Source organism: Panthera pardus, unplaced genomic scaffold (genome assembly GCF_024362965.1).
Source record: "Panthera pardus isolate Hobbes unplaced genomic scaffold, ASM2436296v1 HiC_scaffold_13, whole genome shotgun sequence".
NCBI lineage: Eukaryota > Metazoa > Chordata > Mammalia > Carnivora > Felidae > Panthera > Panthera pardus.
The window spans coordinates 29,206,384-29,223,122 of NW_026526688.1; the positions used below are offsets into that span (position 1 = coordinate 29,206,384).

Below are 16,739 nucleotides of genomic sequence, written 5' to 3' on the forward strand. Positions count from 1 at the left end.
ACACGTGTCTGTGTGTGCATGGTGAATACGGTGGGTAGAATTGAGCATATAGGTTAAAAAAAAAAGCCATTGGGTTTTTTCCCTTAGAAACTGTGGATGTGATGAAGAACTGATTTATTTTTCACTTTTCAGTGGTGGTGCACAAATTTTCTTCAAACATGATCCAGTTTCTACTTGCTATTCTTATAGAGAATTAAGGTTTAATTCCTAATCTTAGGTGGTGGGTAAGTGGGTCATCAACCCTGCTGTTTAATGGAGTCAGACTCACCAGCAGCCCCTTGACAGGTTTTCTCCCTTACAGCCCCTTTGATGTCCTGAACTGACAGTGTGCTGTGTGTGTTCAGGACTCACATTTTGCAATGTAGTGACACCTGATCATTTATTGAAGGTGAGAGTATTCTCATGAAGGTAGTGGTGTTTGAAAGTCTAAGGAAGCCGAGATCAGTCCTAGGAGCCCTCTGGAATTAGTGCCGCTCATTTATGGTGTGAATAGAATCCAGCTGCATGAAGGCACCGACTGTGGGCTGCAAAGTGAAGGGTGGTGATGGGACCAAAGACAACAGTCAGATCCAGCAATGCGCAGGAACCTAAGAGAGAAAAGCAGAGTTTTGAAAGAAATTGTTGACCTACTGAAAGCAAAAAGGAAAAGCCTCCACAAATGGTAGCTTCCTGGGACATGTGGGAGGTGAAACAATGAGCACAGCTCCCTGCTTTCTGCAGGGTCAAGGCTGTCCCTTGGCAGACTGGTGGTGGGGATGACGATGGACCAGGTCTGGGGCCACCTGCCTGTACGAGCCTCCTGCCTCTTTGGAGAACTTTGAATCCTTGGGGGTCTCAGGCTGCTTGTGGGGTGCCCAGGGTTCTGTTGATATGTACCAATATTGGGACAAGATTCATGCTCCAATATTTCCTCCTTCAAACGCAAAATTTACTAAAGACATCTCTGCTTTGAAAGTCTGCAAACTGCTCTAGGATGGGGCAACCAGTAAGTTAATTCTTCTAATATGTTAATTACCTCACCATTTACAGTCTTTCCACAAACACACTATCTCAGCACAGTCAAAAGGCATGCTTCATCTTATAAAGACTTGAGAATAACTTTTCTAGCAACATGGAGCTGGAGGAGATGTTGGAGATAGGTCAAATCCAATCCTCCCATTTTATAATCAAGGCAAGAGAGACTCTTGAATTGAAACCACCCTATAGAGTCATACAACCATTTACTGTCTGGGCAGAAACCAAATCCTGGCCTCTTGACTCTGCATCATATGTGGTGAGAATCAGAGCCACAATAGCATACAAGCAAGGGATTTTCGTGGTTTTTGTTAGCGTATGGGTACTTTCCAAATCACCGAGCCCCTGCTACGTGTAGGACGCTGTGCTTGGAGCTGCTAATAAAAGAGGGGTAAGATCTTGATCCCAATTTAGAGGAGAGACAGAATATACTTAAGAAATCATTCACAATCCTAAGGAATAGATCTATTTTGATGTGTGGAGCAAAGAATTACCTCCTGAAAAACTGGGTCTCATACAACTCATATTTCCCTTAATTTTCGTTACCTCTGCATTTTACAAGTCAAATGTTATAAATTCAAGGGTCCACAAAGTGTGCTTGTTGCCTCTTTTTTTTTTCTCCCTGAGGGTGATAATAAACTAATTTAAATAATTCTAAACCCTGACACTCAGAAGAAAATTGAAGGGCCTGTACCTGGAATACAGGTATCTCTAAGATTCAGGTTGTCCCAAAACTTAAGAAGGAATAGAATTGGTAAAATCGGGTTTTAGGCTTGACTGCAGAATAGGAACACTTGAGAAGTAAAAGGAAAATGAAGAAAATGCCAATTGAGCTGGAGGGAGAAAAGAATTTCCTTGGGAGAAAGACTGAAATCTTAGAGATCAGGCAAGACAGATCTGAAATATGTGGGCTCTGTATTCCTTTTGGGACTGGACTTGGGAAGGGGGGATCTTATGATGATTAATAGATTGTTGAGTTGTTTGAGGAGCATGCCAGCTAAGTATGAAGAACACAAGGCTCAAATGGAAAGTGATTAAAATAAAATTATTAAAAGTCTTTAAAATATGTGGAATGGACGCCGAGGGTGGGGAAAGAGAATTTCAGGTCATATCCCGATGCATGTAGGGACCACCTTGCAAATTTCCCTATTTTGCTACATTGGAGGAGGTCGTTTGGAGGATGTGACCGTTGCTTGACCCTTGGGCTGGACCCATGCAGCCAGAGGCTCCTCCCACCTCCTGGGCCCTTGGAAAGTACATTCTGCCCGCCACCCCCACCCACAGCTGTTTGCAAACAGCCCTCAGAGAGTAATGTGTTATTGAAATCACCTGGGCGCTACACGTGACTGAACCCAGTTAAGGCCTCTATATAAACTCCTAAGAAGGCAGTAGGGGGTTGGGTGTAGATTTAGTCAGCTTGTGGCTGCCCAAGTGATCCTCACAGGTAAGTTCTCCCGTTTGTCACCTGCCACTTACCAATCTGGCATGTTTGGGCTCTTTCCTCAGTTTCTCCCTGCCTTCTGACGGAGGTGGGGGTGGGGGCAGTTCCACGTTTCGCCAGGGAAGCTCCTCAAGTTTTGAATCCACATGTTTGAAGACAGGAGTGTCTCCCACGTCCTTGCGGGGGGCGGGGGCTACGGTGTGCACAGGTGAATTAGATTTCCGAGAAAGAGGACGTGGAATATCACGATTACTTTTGTGATGGCATATTTCTCCTGATGTGATTCTGGGTTGTTGTAAATACTGGGTTTTGAGAAGATGGTTCAGTTAGGAGTAACTATGGTAGGGGCTGGTCATTTGTGTTTTCTACATTTTTTTTGGTGCCTGGGGCTCTAAGGCTTGGCGTTGTTATTTTTTCCTGTTTACCCTGACTTTTTGGGCGAGTAGTTGAAGGGAGAGATCTGGGTTTTGTGAATTCAGCTTGGGAGGTGAGGAGGGAGCCCATTCTGTGAAAGTTAGGCTGTGGCTATGGAAGCAGGAGCCTGACTCTACCCCGGCCTGGCGGTGAGATTCTCTAAGACTAAGCGGAACAAGTTTGGGGGTTAATTTTTTTCAGCTGCACTCTACAGGAGGCTTTTATTTCCAGAGTCCACTTTCTCTCTGGATATTTACTATTTGAAGGAGTTCTTATTGTCTAAATTTGGTGCCTGTTTATACTGCTGCTGAAGGATTTGGGGATCTAAGCATGTCCTCTGTGCCCCTTGACCACTGTCTTGGGAAGCTGTGTTAGTGTGGCGGGGCATAATTTGAGATGAGAAATAGGCAGGGAATGAATTTTGGTTCAGGGTGCAGTTTGGCCTTGAAGTTAATGTAATATATGTTCAGTGTTGGCCATCTTGGAGCCTTTAGGTATGAAAATCTTGTCCGCATGGGCCCAAAGAAGATACATAAAGAGCAGTAATAGGTGTAGGCAGAGAGGTCTCATGAAAGTGGAAGCAAAACTGTCCTGGGGCACCTGGGTGGCTCAGTTAAGCGTCAGACTTCGGCTCAGGTCCTGATCTCGCGGTTTGTGGGTTCAAGCCCTGCGTCAGAGCCTGGAGCCTGCCTCAGATTCTGTGTCTCCCTCTCTGCCGCCACCCCCCCAATTCTCTCTCTCTCTCTCTCTCAAAAAAAAAAACCAAAAAACAAAAAACATAAAACTGCCCTGATATCCTGTGGGTTTTCTTCCTTGAGAGAGCCAGATATCTAATTCGTGTGGACTTGGCTGTTCAGTGATGAGGTTTTTGCGGGGATTGTGGGGTTCGTGGCATCCAGAGCCGACAGCAGAGAAAGAATTCTTGAAGACGTCTTCGGTGCAAAATGGCGATTTTATTAAAGCATGGGGACAGGACCCTTGGGCAGAAAGACCTGCCCCGGGACTATGGGGAGAGACTGGTTATATACTATGGACTTGGGGGAGGTAAGTTCCAAGGGAAGTTTCCAGGGGGATTTCCATATGCTAAAGAAGACTCCCAGGCTACTGGAGGCCTAGCTGTTGTCAAGCTAAGGTTGTTTTTCCCTCTAACAGAGCATTAGCATTAAGACAGCAGCGAGTTCCTGGAGAAACTTTTGCTCTGCCAGCCTCAAGTAGCTGTCAATGGGCTGCAGGTTATAAGGAAATTCAATTTTATCTGCCCTTTCCTTCTGCCTTTTTTTTCCCCACATCACCAGCTCTGAGGGAAGAGGTTAAAGTGTGTGTGTGTGTGTGTGACAGAGTGAGAGACAGAGTGAGAGACAGAGTGAGAGACAGAGTGAGAGACAGAGTGAGAGACAGAGTGAGAGACAGAGTGAGAGACAGAGTGAGAGACAGAGTGAGAGACAGAGTGAGAGACAGAGTGAGAGACAGAGTGAGAGACAGAGTGAGAGACAGAATATGGTGCTGCTAAGGAGGTGTTGGTGGTGAAGGGAAGGCTTCTTATTATTTTTGGATGTTGTGAAGGGAATTTCTCCCCCATGATTTCTGCTTTCAGGGAGGGGCTAATCTGTCTGCCTCTCTGTCAGGAGAGGGTTAAGTGTGTCAGAGGTCACTGTTCCTGCATGGCATGGTTTCTTGTCCCTTCTTAGAACACCTTCCCTTCAGGCACTGTGTTTCTCAGCTTCACAATTTTGGTTTCTCTGCTCTGGGTTTCACCTGATTCTTTTTAACTTCTTATTAAGTCAGTAGGTAATCTAGTCAGGTCAGGCCTCCTCTAGGGCCATCAAGGATTGTTCAGAGGTGATTATTAAAACTGGTAATTTGCGGGGCACCTGGGTGGGTCAGTTGGTTAAGCGTCTGACTTTGGCTCAGGTCACGATATCACAGTTTATGAGTTTGAGCCCTGCATCGGGCTCTGTGCTCAGAGCACAGCTTGGAGCCTGGATCCCGCTTCAGATTCTGTGTCTCCCTCTTTCTTCCCTTCCCCTGTTTGTGCATGCTCTCCCTCTCTAACAAACATTAACAAAATATGCCAAAAGAAAGGGCATATTCTCTGATCTTTGCCCAAGAAAGCCCCCACTGTTATGTTTTTAATTAAAATTTAAATTTTTTCTGTAGTAAAATTAATCTTTTCCTTAGGCCTTCTAGATTTTGTATTCTGTTAAGTGTTTTCCACCTTGACATATCTACAAGTGTTGGTGTGTGCATATGTATTGTATGTATATATACACCTATATAGATATCCTACATATATTCTCTACATTCATTTCATTCTTCGGTCTACCTTATGTTGTTGTCAGGAATATTCTGTTTGCTTCCTCAAATTTGCCTAGCTACATTGTCTCATGCACCAAAAAACTGCAAAAAATAAGAATTTGTAGAGTTGATTGGGCAGCAGTATGGAGAATGGATTGGAGGGATGCAGAAGGGACATGAATGGGGATTAAAAAATCAGGGCTGTAGTGATGTAGCAGCAACAGAAGAAAGGGGAGCTTGGAGGTATGTTCACGTGGTAACCTGGCCTGACTTAGTGACCGTTGGGTGTGAGCATGTGGGACAAGCAGCAGCAATGGTGGGTGGAGGTTGGCAAAACTGGAAGGCTTTGGATGGGCACCTATATGCTGAGACTTTGGGGGGTGGGACACTGGGAGCGAGGGAGGACACTGACCTTTGTACAATTCTACCCACAAGCTCCACTATCCATCTGTTTCTATCCCCGTCTCAACAAGAAAGTCCAAGGAAAACCCACTTTAGTTTCAAGTAACTATTGTCTTGGAGGTAGAAGTTGTAATTAGCAGTGATTGAAGCTGGAGAAAAGCAAGTGGTCTAGTCTCTAATCACCCAAAGTACAGCATGCGGTGTGTCTCTGCAATTTCTGTGTTAGCCACTGGGTGGCGAGCTCGGTTCACAGAAACCCACATCAGCGCAACAGAAGTTTCTTGTTCTTTACCGTTGTTAACAAAAGACACTGTTGTAGCAGCCAGCATTGGCTGCTATAGAAATGAGAGGATAGAAACTTACAAAAAATTCTTTTTATTGAATAATCAATTTGAGCATTTACTGCTTTATGTGTGCCTTACAAAAGCTTATTGCTTTTTTTTTTTTATTCTCTGTTCCTCCAGGACACTTGATTTGAGAAAGCAATCAATAAAGATTAGTTTAGACAACCAGCTGCCACAATGACATAGTGATAAAATTCTGTTCCTTAATGAGACAAGATGCTTTTTATTCCAAGACCATACATATCTAATGTACCTCTTGGTCCTTGCTATGGAACGTATTGTTTCTCCCCTATCCCCGTCAATGTAACTATATTTGGCGGTAGAGCTTTTAGGAAGTAATTAAGGTCATAAGGGTAGGGTCCCAATCCTATACTACTCTTGGTCTTAAGATAATTGAATGTTTCAGGATTTTTATAATCAGTAATATTAGGGAGTTGAAGTTTTAAGATAGAAGAATAGTATATTTTTCTCATTTTTTCCCCCAACAGTCTTAAACAAAACAACCCCCCCAAAACTTTTATATATATTTTACATATGTTTAATTTTCATTTAAGAAATGATTGGGTTCTCACTTGCATTAGAGAAAATTTGACAATCTATGGCAAAATTGGAGCCTTTCCCAATTTTCTCCTATGTTTGCTAAAATCACTTAACTGGGGAGAAGACCATTGAATCTGCAGTTTAGAATGAGACCCAAGAGTACATATTTCTGGAAAGTTAAAGTATTGCCTTAAATCCATCCCAAGGTGTCAAAGATGGTTTCTTTTATATGCACATCTTTCAGGAAAGCAGAGTCTAAGTGGTAGTAATAAAGAAAAGGCGAAAGGTGAGGAAAAGTGTAGAGGATGAAGGGGAGAAAATAAGACAGACTTTGCCCTTTGGAACTAACAAGGTTCAGACCTGATCGGTAGACTCTGGATTTTGTGTTAGCTCACTTACAAAAGGCATACCCTCAAACCGGGACCATCCACGTTTTAACCTTAGATCAGAATTTGAGGTCAAGTTCTACACTTAAGCTTTTGGACAAGGTGCTTGCTGATCCTTCTTCCTGATCTGTAAGACTAGCTAATGTCTACTCATGGAGTTGCCCGGAACCCTAAGTGCAAGGATGCCTACAAAGCCTCTAGGCTTGTGTGGTTGAGTTTGTGCTTGGGATTAGTTGGTGGGGGTTTGACATCCTAGGAGTGTAGCCTTTGGGAGGCAGACAGTCTGGCCTAAATCCAGCTTGGCTGCTGACGAGCTAGTCTGTTTGAACGATCTGCATTATAAATTTCTTCATTTGCAAGCTGAACATCATAATACTTGCTGTTGTGAGGATAAGACCTGCTCTTTGTGGTGAGGGCTGCTTAGTAGGGGTGCAAGCAGCAGCAGCTGAGAACTGTCCCCCATTATGCTTGGACCCTGTACTTGGGGGAAGAAACCCTGGATAGATGGTGCAGAAGCTCTCTTCTGCTCAGGCCTCTGCACTTGCTTTCATACTGTCCTCCTCTGACTTAGACCTGATCACGCATTCTTGTGTTCCTCTGTCTATATCTAATGCAACATCTCTCAATTTTTCAAGACCCAGGAGTCCTTTTGATAATTTTTTTTTTTTTCAAGGCAACCTTCTTATTTTCAGACTTTGATTTACTTCCCCTCTGTCCAATCCCTACTCCCATCGAGGCATTACCTTTCAGGGGAAAATTTCCCATCTGGGAGGCTTACCATTGCCCAATGCAGAACTTCCTAGTCCTGGGCCAGGGCACTTGGGGCCTCTGGTGGCCTGTAGGGGTGGCAAGAAAATGATTCCCCCCCCCCCCCCTGCCAAAAGCCCCCACCCCCCAGAGCTGGGTAGGGAACAATCCATCCCCCTTATTTCCAGGTGAAGTCTCTTATTAATCCTACCAGTTCCCTTTCAAACATCCATTCTCTAGGGGCCCTTTGCTAACCATTGCCCTTGAGGTTGGCAGAATTCCAAGGTGACCTCCAGTGACCCGTACTCTTGTATAATCTACTCCTCGAGTGTGGGCAAACCTGTGACTATGATAAGGTATTGCTCCTGCAACCGCATTACATGGTACTTTTATACGGCAATGGGGTAGGGATTTTGCAAATGTAATTAAAGTCCCTAATTAGTTGATTTTTGAGTTAATCTAAAGGGAGATTATCTTGGGTGGGCCTGGCCTGATAAGGTAGCCTTTAAAAGTGACCAGTAGCGGGCATTCTCCTGCCAGCTTTGGAGAAGCCAACAACTGTGCTGTGAACTGCTGAAGCAGTGAAGAAATAGCCAGGATGGTGCAAGAAAATCTGGAGAGAGGAATGTGCAGCATTTTCAGGAGGAAGCAGCCAACTACTTCAGAGAAGTGAGTTGAGACCAGGGCTGAGAAACCCACATTTTATTACCTGGCAAGCAGGTGGTCAGGGTGTATTTGGTGGAACGACGTGGATAAAATCAGGTTGTGGGGATGTGAATAGTGAATGCAAGACCATGAGTAGATAGAGCAAGTGCAGGTGCATCTTCCAAGTAGCTCTGCTAGGAAAGGAGGAAGGGGGGCAGTAGTAGTGGGGGCCCTAGGATGACCACAACATGGTTTTCATAATGGGACATGCTGAGAAATGTCGATGCTACTGGGAAGGACAAAACCGTGAGAAAGAGGAGAGAAGGGCACTTCATGGCATGATGCTCCCAAGGAGGTAATCCCGAACAAAGACGGAGACATTTTCTGTGGGTAGGAGTGGGCTAGCTCTTCCCCTGTGCTTGGAAGGAAAGCTGTATTAGGTTTAGCGGCAGATGAGTTTGAAAGGGGGAGTGATTGGTTGGGTAGGATAGGAAGAAGCATTTTTACTGATGATCTCTACTTTTCCTGTGAAGTAGGAAGCAAAGTCCTCCCTCCACTCATGAGATGGTGACTGTTTGGTTTGTGGAGACCAGGGAATTAAAAATAAAAATCTTTAAAATTTCATTATAGGGGCGCCTGGGTGGCTCAGTCAGTTAAGCATACGATTTTGGCTCAGGTCATGATCTCATAGTCTGTAGGTTCGATCCCTGCCTTGGGCTCTGTGCTGATAGCTCAGAGCCTAGAGCCTGCTTCAGATTTCCCTTGCTGTCTGCCCATCTCTTCCCGCCCCCCCCCCAACTCAAAAACAAACATAAAAAATTTTTTAAAAAAAATTTCATTATAACACATACAGAAAAGTGCATAAGTCATAACTATACTGACCAATAACTTATTAGAGTGTGAATTCAACGATGTAACCACCACCCATTTAAAGACCTAGAGTATTACAGCAGCCCAGAAGCCCTTCCCGTGCCCCTACTAAGCAACAAATGCTTCCTTAAAGGAACTACCAATTGACATCTAACACCATAGATGAATTTTGCCTTTTTTTTTTTTTTTTTTTTTTTTTTTTTGGCATTTTATCTGACTGGAATTATATGGTATCTGTTGTTTGACACCTGATTTCTTGTACTCAACATTGTGTTTGTAAGATTCATCCATGTTGTTGGATACTGAAGTAATTAATTTGCATTGCCATCTAGTATTCCGTTTACAAATATATCACAATTTGTCTTTTCTAATGTTGATAGACATTTGGATTGTTTTCACTACCACAAATACAGACTACATACCTTTTTGGTGTACATTTAATGCTTTTGTGTTTTAATAGAAATATAGGGGTGGAATTATTGTATATTGTACATGTGTTCAGCTTCCAAAAATACTGCCTGGGGGGAGGTGCATGAGTGGTTCAGTCTGTTGAGCATCTGACTCTTGGTTTTGGCTCAAGTTATGATCTCACTAATTGTGAGTTTGAGCCCCACATTGGGCTCTGCACTGACCGTGTGGAGCCTGCTTGGGATTCCCTCTTTCCCCACTCTCTCTGTCCCCATCCTGCTTGTTTGCTTTCTCTCCCTCAAAATAAATAAAATTAAAAAAAAAAAACTGCCTGGTAAGGAAAGATCTAGCAGCATTCCTGCAATCATTTTTCTCCCTTTAGTGGGGATGCCTGGGAAAGAAAGAAAAGAAAAAAAAAAAAGACCCAGGTAAATGCTCTTGTAAACATGCTAATGAAAGACTTGCAGATACACTGATGGTATTTACTCGTGTGAGAATTCTTATCTAGGGAATGCTTTTTAGCAGTATGTCATTGAATAGTTTAGATTGCTTTTTGCAAATAAACCTGGTATATGTGTCCTTAATGGGATAGGATTTCCAAGAAAATAGTACCTAAGCTATTGAATCATCAAAATATAAAATACTGATGTTTCACAACTGAAATAGCTCCCGTTTATTTGTGATGGCCTTCTGCGCTGCTCTCAGCCTCCTAACATGACAAGGAAGAATGTGGACAGTGGTGTTGGTGATCACCAATCTGTTCTTGCTTTGCTTGTGTCTCACAATTACCCTTCTCCTTGGCAATTATCTGTTGTTACAGAGGAAGCTCTCTGATTCTTCTAAATATGATTGGACTGTCAGATTCTTTGTGTTTTCTCACTACCAAACAATATTCTACGTGATTGCTCCAATTTATCCTTCCAGTAGCATGCAGGACCGTTCTAATTGCTTCCATTCTTGGTAACACTTGGCAATGCCAGTCTTTTTATTTTAGACAATCTGGAGTGTGTGTAGGTCCTTTGACTTTGTTTATTCTTTCTCAAAGTTGCCTCCACTAATTCTTTGATTTCCATCTAAATTATAAAAGCAGCTTATCAATTTCCATGACAAATCTGCCTAAATTTTGATCGAGATAGTATTAAATCTATACACAAATGTGGAAGAAAGGCCCCTGTTTCCACTACTTAGTGTTGTAAGTTGAATTGTGTTCCTCCAAAAGTTAGGTTGAAGTCCTAACCCCAATACTTATGAATATGATCTTATTTAGAAATGAATCTTTGCAGGTGTAATAAACTTACAATGAGGTCAGATTTGATCAGGGTGGGCCCCAAATTCATTGACTGATACCCTTTAAGGATCCCATAATCTTCAGATTTCTTTCTTATCAGATATATATTCAATAACTATAAATTCCTTTCGAAGTACAGATTTAGCCATGTTACATATTTTTTCAATATGTTTATACCTTCATTTTCATTTGCTGATTTCCTATGTCTTTGACTCATGGGTGATTTTGAAATACATTGTTTAATTTTAAAAATAAGGATAGTTTCTAGTTGTATTTCTGTAGTTGAGTCCTCGTTGAATTTCATTGTGATCAGAGAACATATTCTAAGTGGTTCTTTGGAATTTATTGAGACTTGCTCTGTGGTCCGACATGTGGTTTATTTTGGTAAATATTCTATATATACTTGGAATGAATGTGTCTTTGTGGTTCCTAGGGTTGGTGTTCTATATAAGTAGATCACTTTGTTTTTTAAGTTTTTTTTTTTTTCTGTTTAATGGATTTTTTTTTTTTTTGGTCTGCTTATTCTATCAACTATTCAGAAAGGTATGTTAAACTTCCAGTATCACTGTGAGTTTGTGTGAAATTTTCCTTTTTATTTTATTTATTTTATTTCCTATTTATTTTATTTTATTTTATTTTTATTTTATAGAGTGTGTATGAGCAGGGGAGAGGGGCAGAAGGGGGGGGAGAGAGAGAGAGACAGACAGACAGACAGACAGAGAAGGAACTTTAAGCAGGCTCTACACTCAGCATGGAGCCCTATGTGGGGCCTGATCCTATAACCCTGGTATCATGACCTGAGCTGAAATCAAGAGTCAGAGGCTGAACCAACACCAAGGCATCCCTATCTGTCCTTCTGATTTTGTCAACAGTTATTTCATTTTTAGGTTATATTGGTAGATGTATACACGTTTAAAATTGTTCTAACTTTGTGCCAAAATGGTACTTCTATCATTATGAAATGTCCTTCCTCATCTTACAATAATGCTTCTTGCCAAAAAGTTTACTTTGTGTGATATTAGTATAGGTACACAAACTCTTTTGGTTAGTGTTTTGTATAGTATATCTTTTTTCAGTTTTTTACTTTAGGCCCTTTGTATTTAGGGCATGTCTTCTGTAAAAAATACAGAATTGGGGCGCCTCGGTGGCTCAGTCGGTTGAGCATCTGACTTCGGCTCAGGTCATGATCTCACAACTTGTGAGTTTGTGGCCTGCGTCGGGCTCTGTGCTGACAGCTCAGAGCCTGGAGCCTGCTTTCGGATTCTGTGTCTCCCTCTCTCTCTGCCCCTAACCCACTCGCATTCTGTCTCCGTCTCTCTCAAAAATAAACATTAATAAAATTTAAAACAAATACAGAATTGAGTTTAGTTTTTTGTTTTCCAAATCTATCAGTGTTTGCCTCTTAATTGGACTATTTAGTCAGGCTAATTTATTGTAATTACTTAAATATTTGTCTTTAAATCTATTATAGTCTTTTATATTTTTTCCAATCCCTTTTAAGTTCTTTTCTCTTTCAATCACTCCTCCTCTTTTGTAGATCTGCTGGTGCTAAGTTCTCTGTTTTTGATGATGGATTTATTGAATTTTTACCTTTGAAAGGTATTTTTATTGTATATAGAATTTTAAAGTACTTTGAGGATATTATTCCATTATCTGCTGGCTTTCATTATTTCTTTTGAAAAGTTTTTGCAAGTCATTGTTTGTGTTTTGAAAGTAATCTTTAATGTTTTTATATTGGCTGCTTTAAAAAGTTTTTTCTTTTTTAAACCTTTGATTTTTTTTTTTTTTTTTTTAGCAGTTTTAGTTCTGTAAATAAACTAGGTACATCTTACTCTGATGTACCCCAATAAGATTTACCTGGTATTTATCCTACTTGGTATTTGTAATATCTTTTGAATCTGTGGTTTGATATCTTTTATTTTTGGAAAATTTGTAGCAGTATCACTCTAAATATTGCTTTATTCCCATTCTTTCTCCCCCCTCCCCCCCCCCCCCCCAGGAGCCTAATTACATGTGTTACGTATTTTTTTGTACTCCTTTGGTCTTAAACTGTTGAGATTTTTTTCTTTTTTTTTTTTTTCTGATTCATTTCAGATATTTCTTTTTTAAAACGTGTGTGTGTGTGTGTGTGTGTGTGTGAGAGAGAGAGAGAGAGAGAGAGAGAGAGACAGACAGACCATTTTGAGTTCACAGCAAAATTGAGCAGAAGGCAGATTTCCCATATATCCTTTGCCCCTATGAACGCATGGCCTCCTCCATTATCAACAACCTGAACTAGAGTGGTACATTTGTTACGCTGATGTACCTACAATGACACATCATTATGTGACACACTTAAAGTCTATAGTTTGCCTTAGGGTTCACTCTTGGTTGTATGGGTTTAGACAAATGTATGACATCTGTGCATCTTCTAGTATCATACAAAGTATTTTCACTGCCCTAAAAATCCTGTGTTTTACCTATTTACCCTCTAACCCCATCCCATTCCCTAGCAACCACTCATCTTTTTACTTTATAGTTTTGCCTCTTCTGGAATGTCATATAGTTGGTATAATATGTATGGAGACTTCTCAGATTGTTTTTCATTTTGGCAACATGCATTTAAGTTACCTGCATGTTTTTTTTCATGGCTTGATAGCTAATTTCTTCCTAGCACTGAATATTCCATTGTCTGGGTGTGCCACATTTTATCTGTTTACCTACTGGAAAACATTTTGTTGCTTCTAAGTTTTGGCAACTATGAATAAAGCTGCTGTAAATGTACATGTGCATGTTTTTATGTGCATATAAGTCTTCAATTCCTTGGAGTAAATATCAAGGAGCACAATTGCTGGGTTGTATGGTAAGAGTATATTTGATTTTGTAAGAAACCACCAAACTGTCTTCTAAAGTGGCTGTACAATTTTGCATTCCCACCTGTTGCTCCTCGCCCTTGCCAGCACTTGATGTCATTGTTCCAGATTTTGGCCACTGTAATGAGTGTGTAGTCCTACCTCATTGTTTTAATTTGCATTTCTCTGATGATCTACGTAGAGTATCTTTTCATATGCTCATTTGCCATCTGTGTGTGTGTGTGTGTGTGTGTGTGTGTGTGTGTATAAATTTTTTTTTTTTTTTTTTTTTTTTTTTTTTTTTTTTTGCTGAGGTGCTGTTAAGCTCTTTGGGCCATTTTTTTTTTTTTTTTTTTAATTTTTTTTTCAACGTTTTTTATTCATTTCTGGACAGAGAGAGACAGAGCACGAACGGGGGAGGGGCAGAGAGAGAGGGAGACACAGAATCGGAAACAGGCTCCAGGCTCCGAGCCATCAGCCCAGAGCCTGACGCGGGGCTCGAACTCACGGACCGCGAGATCGTGACCTGGCCGAAGTCGGACGCTTAACCGACTGCGCCACCCAGGCGCCCCTCTTTGGGCCATTTTTAATTGAAGTTGTTTTTATTGAGTTTTAAAAATTCTTTGTATATTCTAATGTTCATTTTTGAGAGAGACCGAGTGTGAGCAGGGGAGGGGCAGAGAGGAAGACACAATCCGAAGCAGGCTCCGGGATCCCACCCGTCAGCACAGAGCCCGACGCAGGGCTTGAACCCACAAACCATAAGATCATGACCTGAGCTGAAGTCGGATGCTTAACTTACTGAGCCCTCACGGGCCCCTATCAGAAGTATCTTTTATAGATATTTTCTTCTGGTCTATGGTCTGTCTTCTCATTTCCTTGCTGGTGTCTTGCATGGAGCATAAGTTTTTAATTTTAATGAAGTCCAGCTCATCAGTTATTTTTCATGGATCATGGGTTTGGTGTTGTATCTAAGTCCTTATTCCCATATCTGAGATCATCTAGGTTTTCTCCTATTTTGTCTTCTAGGAGTTTTATAGTTTTGCATTTAACATGTAGACATAGGATCCATTTTGAGTGAATTTTTGTGAAAAGTATATAAAGTCTATGCATAGATTTATTTATTTGTATGTGGATATTTAGTTGTTCCAGTACCATTTGTTGAAAAGACTTTCTTGGGGCTGAATGATGAACAGGGTCAAGTATGCACGTACGGGCTGTGGGTACTGAGACTGGCGTGGGTGGGACCTGCATCCCAGTGAGTGGGTTGGGTGGTGTTTCCTGTTCTCTTCCCTGTGCAGCTGTAGCTGGGGCCTTGACTGACCCAGCCTGACCGTGGCTTCAGCTTTGGAAGAGTTACAGGAAGGTCTAGAAGAGGTGAAAGTGCTGCTGGAAAAGGCCCCTAGAAAAAAAGTACGTGATGCCCTTATGGCTGAAAAATCCAAGATTGGGACAAAAATCAAGAACAAGATCCAGCAGAAATGAGAGAAAAGCAGAACTTCTTGACCATGAAAAGCCAGATGCTGTGATTGCCCCTATTACAATGGGCTACACAGTGAAAATCAGTAATTACCGATGGGATCAGTCAGATAAGTTTGTGAAAATCTACATTACCTTAACTGGAGTTCATCAAATCCCCACTGAGAATGTGTAGGTGCATTTCACAGAGAGGTCATCTGATCTCTTGGTAAAGAAATTAAATGGGAAGAGCTTTACTCCATGATTGTGAACAATCTCTTGAAACCCATCTCTGGAAGGCAGTTCAAAAAAAAGTTAAAAAAAGCTGAAAACATGTGGTGGGACTACCTGACTCAGGTTGAAAAAGAATGTAAAGAAAAAGAAAAGGCCTCCTATGACACTGAAACAGATCCTAGTGAGGGATTGATGAATGTTCTAAAGAAACTTACAAAGATGGAGATGATGATATGAAGTGAACCATTACTAAAGCCTGGGTGGAATCAAGAGAGAAACAAGCCAAAGGAGACACAGAATTTTGAGACTTGAAAGTCATTTTGGGGACTGTGATGTGGAAATACTGACTTTTCCCGTGAGGAACTATTAGCTGCAGAGATAAATTTGACAGATAACTACTTACATAGCCTTCTTCTAAGTAAAGGCAATGAATTCTTCCATTTCCTACTGGAGGATTTATTTAAATATGCTTATTAAACACTTCCCCCAAAGGTGATTTCCTTAGTAATCTGGGCATTTTTTTCAAAAAAGGATACTGTGTTCTTGTGTGAAATGTAAAAAAGCAAGTCTTGCCTAATGATAATGCCACATTGTGTGTATTTTTTTTTTTTCATCTAAGAGGTAGAAAACAAAAGTTCTTGTTTGCCTGTAAGTTCCTGACATCACCACCCACCAATGTAAGAATAAGTAAAAATAAAGCCCGGATTTTTGCATTAAAAAAACACAAAACTTTTTTTCCCCCCCACTGTATTGCCTTTGCTACTTTGTAAAAATATCAGTTAAATATATTTCTGTGGGCCTATATCGGGGCTCTCTATTCTGTTACTTATTTTTTAAAGTTATTTTGTTAATACCACACTTACTTGGTTACTGTAGCTTTATAGTAAATTTTGACATTGGGTAATGTCAGTCCTTCAGCTTTGTTCTTTTTCATTATTGTTTTGACTCTTCTGGATCTTTTATCTCTCCATAAACTTTAAAATAAGCCTGTCCACAAAATGCTGAGATTTTGTTTGGGATGATGTTGCATCTATAGACAAAGTTGGGAAGAACTGATGATACTGAGTCTTCATATCCACTGGATATTTTCTTTTGAATTATCTTCTTGACCTTAATTCTATCTTAAGTTGACTAATTCTGTGTTTTTCAGTTTCTAAATTTCTATTTGATTTTTTTAAATCCTCTTCAGCTGTGAAATTTTCCATTTTGCTTTTTTATATTGAATGCATCAGCCAGGGCTATTTTAAATTTTATGTCTGATAAGTTCAGTGTCTGGATTTCCTATGAGTCTGTTTTGTTGTCTTAATTTTCACCTAAATTTCACCACCCATAATTTTCAGGTAATTCTTATCTTTTTGATGCCTTTTAATTTTAGATTAAATGTTATATATAGTATATAAAAAATTATAATGAGCAGTTGGG

The 16,739-nt window shown here is 40.8% G+C and overlaps 1 pseudogene; it reads left to right on the forward strand.

Annotated features, from left to right (window-relative positions):
• The first annotated feature begins 3,813 nt into the window (after positions 1 to 3,813).
• LOC109277404 (calcyclin-binding protein-like) lies at positions 3,814 to 15,622 on the forward strand (annotated as a pseudogene).
• Positions 15,623 to 16,739: the final 1,117 nt, after the last annotated feature.